Source organism: Rhinopithecus bieti, unplaced genomic scaffold (genome assembly GCF_001698545.2).
Source record: "Rhinopithecus bieti isolate Rb0 unplaced genomic scaffold, ASM169854v2 scaffold_17667, whole genome shotgun sequence".
Lineage (NCBI taxonomy): Eukaryota > Metazoa > Chordata > Mammalia > Primates > Cercopithecidae > Rhinopithecus > Rhinopithecus bieti.
The window spans coordinates 2,068,040-2,073,731 of NW_016809668.1; positions in this window are offsets into that span (position 1 = coordinate 2,068,040).

Below are 5,692 nucleotides of genomic sequence, written 5' to 3' on the forward strand. Positions count from 1 at the left end.
CACTGTGGTCTGAGAGACAGTTTGTTATAATTTCTGTTCTTTTACATTTGCTAAGGAGTGCTTTACTTCCAATTATGTGGTCAATTTTGGAATAAGTGCGATGTGGTGCTGAGAGGAATGTATATTCTGTTGATTTGAGGTGGAGAGTTCTATAGATGTCTATTAGGTCCACTTGGTGCAGAGATGAGTTCAATTCCTGGATATCCTTGTTAACTTTCTGTCTCGTTGATCTGTCTAACGTTGACAGTGGAGTGTTGAAGTCTCCCATTATTATTGTATGGGAGTCTAAGTCTCTTTGTAAGTCTCTAAGGACTTGCTTATGAATCTGGGTGCTCCTGTATTGGGTGCATATATATTTAGGATAGTTAGCTCTTCCTGTTGAATTGATCCCTTTACCATTATGTAATGGCCTTGTCTCTTTTGATCTTTGATGGTTTAAAGTCTATTTTATCAGAAACTAGGATCCCTCCATATTTTTAAGGCAATCCTTTCTTCACTGTATTTGACATTTCATTGTTTCTGTAGAGAAGCCTGATATCATTTGAATTCCTGGTCCTTTCTGATGGGATCTATTTTTTCTTTTGAGATCTTTAAGTCTTTTTACTTGCAGTGTTTTAAATCTTGATGATAATACACCTTGGAGTGGATCTTTTCTCATTCATTATTTTCTGCCTAGAAACTCATAAATATCTGGGAAATTTGTTTTGTGTATATTTAAAAAGTTTTTCTTCTCTCCATTTCTCTTTCCTTTTTGGAATCTCTATTATTTTCGTATTGACCTTCCTTGCCTGATCCTCTAATTAATACTTTATCTTTTCTCCATTTGCTATCCATCAACTTTATCATTTAACCCTTCTCTTGGTAAAAGTCCTTACATTTTAACTTTGAAGAAGTTCTATCTTATTCTTTGCATATTTCAATTACTGTTTCCCATTTTTATTTCATAGGTCTTGTAGCTTCTCTTATGTCTCTGAGATAATGTAAGTTTCATGAGGTATAAACTTTATTTGGTTTGTTCATTACTTTATGTTGAATGCCTAGAACAATGAGTGCCTACTGTAGTAGGTGAATGATAAGTATCTTTGAATTAACAAGACTATTTACTGTAGCTTATTGTGTATTCTGCTCCCTGAAGTTTCTGTTTCCCACAAGTTCCTTTTTACTGTAATATTTATTCTGGCCTGGTTTTCATATCACAGGCCTTTCTAATATATCTGGTGATCTTTGTTGTCTGTTAATAATTACGAGTCAGGCATTAAAATGCAAATGAAAGCTCTTGCTTGGATGCAACCTGCCAAGCAGAGGTCTTTACTGTAGGGTAATCAAGTGAGGATGCAACCATTTCATTGCCAGAAACACATGTCAGTATCTGTGCATAATTTCTTAGGCTGATCAATTTCCCCAGGGCGGGTTCTCTAAGCTCTTCTCTGAAGTATTTGTGTTTGGCTACCAGCAGTATGAGAGTTGAGCTAAAAAAGAGGCTGGGAGACTTTTATTATTCACTTTATGGATTTTAAGGTAGCTTACCCTTATCTTCAGCTTTGCCTGATGTCCTAGAACAACTCTGGCTTAACTCCTACAGAGAATCAACCTCCCCCTTTTTGCTAGTGCGGGAAGGGGCAATCTCCTGGCCATAAAGGATGGGGAACAGTGTTTGTAGATATAATTGCATCTTTAAGATTTTCAGCCCCACCTTGTGCCTCTGCTCTACTGGTTTTCTATTGTAGGCTATAACAAATTACCACAACCTTTGTGTTTCAAAACAACATTTATTATCTTACAGTTCTTTAGGTCAGAGGTCTGGTATGGGCGAGTTCTTTCCTGGAGACTGTATCATGCTTATATAGATAAATTTCACTTAATAAACTAGTTTATTCATTTTAGTTGCTTGAAGTATGTTTTATCTAAAATTTGTCATCTCATTTGATATTTGTTTTTAATGCTTCATCATTTTCTTTCATTTGTTCTTTTATATAATACGATTCCACTTGTATTTGCTGATTTGTCAATGTTAGTAGTACTGATTTGTTGCTAAAAACAAGGCCATTTATGAACTTAACATTCTTTCTTAAAATTCCTTTCCCAACTGCATAGAACAAAATAATTCCTACAGCCATAGTTAGCCTTAGTCCTTTACTGAATAAGTTGCATACTCCATCTACTTCTTCTTCCAAAATATGATTTTCTTACTTGTACAGTTTTAATGTTAATTCATACCTTGGTTAGCTGGATTTAATTACCAAGTCATTTTTACAAAGAAGGCCTATGAGTGAGATCTTTAATATTGATAAATATTTCCATTTCTTTTATATATGAACAATAAGTTTGATCAAATTCTTTATAACACACACACACACAAACACACACATACCCCTGGAAATTGCAGATACTGTTCCACTGACTCCGTCACCTGGTTTGCTAATGTAGAGAAACATGTATCCATAACTTTTTCACTTGCCTTATCTGCTCATACGCATGAAGTATTCTTCCTTTACCTTTGAAGTTCTGTAACACAAATGGCAAGTCTCACTGAAGATCTATAGCTATAGCTATTTATACCTCTCTCTACTTTTTCTCCAATAAGGTATGCCCTTTCTCTCTGAATCTTTATTTCTGGTTAAAAAACATGATTTTTCTGTTTCTAGTTGTATCACCTTCTTTGGGAATAATTCCAATTATACACATATCACCTTTCCATCCTCTGTAGCATCTCCTCCCTCATTTTCATCTTCTTGTGTTTCATTTCATTTTATTTCATGGGATTTTCAAAGAAAGCTTCTTCACTATTCTAATTCCTTTTAAAAATAGGTTTTATTCTACTTCTTGCTGTTGCTAATGGTAGTTTTATTTCTACTGTTTCTATTTTTTTCTTATATTCAATTTCTTTTTTCAACTCTTCTAACTCATGCTTTTTTCTCCTACTATCTCATTTCTCCAGTTTTATCTTTCATTCATTCTCTTAGCTTTATTTCTTTTATCTACTTAGAAAAAGCCCTTGCCACTTTTATTTCTTTGAGAGAAAATACTTTGCTGAAGTATTTGCCTGACATACTTTTTCTGTTTCTTAAAGTAATTCTTCTTCTGTATATTATTTATCTGCCTTCTGCATGTGATGTTTCTTTCAACTCCTGTCACGTTCTATATGTATCTATTTGGTAGAATCCATATTGTGTCCTTTACTCACTCGTCTTTTACTGTGGTAAGTTCTCTACATGCCTGCACTTAGCTCATGAAGTTTGGAGAGGAATGGGAGGTAAGGAATGAGGCGGAGTGATTTGAAATAGCTGTCAGCTTAAAATCAGCTTAAAACCACAGATAGCATAAAACCTATAGATCCTCTGCATGAGCCAGATCTCGCCTTAACTTTTAGCCTCCTCTAACTGCAGTGAGAAAGCACATCTAGGCGAGCTCACAGCGTGGCTCATAATGAAGGCTGATAGATCGCAGATGTTTTGTGTTTCATAATTTGGTGTTTATTTCTATTCAGTCCACTTTGGTCACCACTATAAATATGCTTAATACTCTCCCCTCTCTCCATCATACTCTGGTTTTTCAATTGGTATATTAGTTTCTTTGGGCTGCCTCAACAAATGACCACAAACTTGGTGGAATCCAACAACAGAAATTTATTCCCTCACAGTTCTGGAGGAATCTGAAATCAAGCATGGTTAAGGCTCCAGGGCAGAAGCCTTCATTGTCTCTTTCTAGTTTCTGGCGCCTCCCAGAAATTCTTAGCATTCCTGGATTTGTGGCTGCATCACTGCAGTCTCTGCCGTCTTCTTCACAGGGCTTTCTTTTCTGCATCTCTCTCTCTATTCTCTTCTTATAAAGACACCAGTCATTGGATTTAGAGCCCACTCTAAATCTAGGATGATTTCTAAATTTGGAGTAGATCATGTTCTGAGGTTTCAGGTGGGCTTGAATGTAGAAGACATTTTTCAACCCACTGCTTGTGAATAGAAGTCCAGGTCTGAGAAAATAATATGTTGTGCCCACATTGTGACCCCTGTAGCCCTGCCAATCCATGATGAGAAAGTGAGGCTCCAAGGTATAGCCTGTACTCCTCTATTAGTCGATATCTTCACTTTTTGTTGTTGTAAACAAGAAATTAGATTTCTCTTATCTTATCACTTATTTTGAGGGAATATTATTGACCTCTGGAACTTTATTTTTAAAAAATTCTTTCAATTTGTCCAAATATCATTGTACTTGGCAAAAATTCTTCCTCACTGTAAGTTACAAGTAAAGCCATTTCTTGGGTTAATTGTGTATGGAATTTTCTTTACTGTATGATTTTATCTTATTGTTGATTTAGAGGCACTTTAATGAGGTGAGTGGGAAAAACATGTATTATACAGTACTACTACATTTACTGAAAGACTACCTTTTTTTTTTTAAAAGGCTGCATAGTATTTTATCTCACATATGAATCATAATTTATTTAGCAATTCCCCTATCACCCTATTTTGTTTTCCAGTTATAAATAATGATGTAATGGACATAATTATGCATGTTTCTCAGTGTGGAAAGATTCTCTTGTTTCCTTTGGAGTATGTTTCTTGCTACCGGGAACTATCTGGGAATTAATGTGTGTCTCTCTTTCATGAGTGGGATGGAGACGATGAGTCTTCTCTGCTGATGTTCTCCCATAGATCACTCCACTTCTCTCAATAACCAGTGGTGAGTCTACCTTATATGTAGTCCATAGGGTGGGCCAATGGGCCTCCAGCGTTCTCTTGGTTAAAGTCCATAGCAAAAGTATTAGGAAATAATCACTGCTTTTTCTTAAATACTTCATGTTTTATTAGTTTTCTATAAACCAAGAACATATCAGACTACAATAGAGGTCATCCTTTATTAAAGATAATTCTCTTGCCCCTACAAGGATAGGCCCATGTAGATCTAGAGCTGATAGTTAGTGGACAGGTTGTTTGCTAAAATACTGAAATACTTCTATACCACTTGGCATATTATATCATAGTAACATGATAAATAGCTAAGTTGATTTATAATATAAACGTTAGAGTAAATTTATTAGTTGAAGTGAAATATTGTAGGATGTCTCAACAACCCCTGATACACGGGCCACCTGTCAAAACACCTAAGAAATATTTGTAGCTCTATGACTGGTTGGCCAATGTCTAGTAAACAATGCAGATACATTGTGTATTCTTTATAAAACTCTGTATTTTGGGAGAATCACCAGTTTATCTTCACCATGGAATTATAGTTCCTATTGAATCTGAATAGTTTGGTTTTTATTTGTCTTTCATAGTTACTGTGTTGTAAATCTTGTGTAAGTGTATATTATATTGTTTTAAAAATAAGGACTAATAATAAGATACTGAATACAAACACCCAGGATGAAGGAACAATAAAGTCTGGATATGTTTCTCAACATTTCTGTTAAATACAATGAATAAGAATTGTCTGGGTCTGTGGTAACACAGAGAAGAAATTATATCAAAATTATATTATTAAAAGGTAGAAATGTTAAATGCTTAAATATTTTATTTGATTAGAAATAAGGATCTATTAAATCTCTTGATTTAAACAAAGGAGACACAATCATTTTTTAAAACCACCAAGAATGGATAAAATAATAAAATGCTTAAAAGTTTTAAAATCAAATTCTTGAAAAGTAAATGAAATTATGTGAAAGTCCGGAAAAATTATGGTCAGTTTTAGGCAT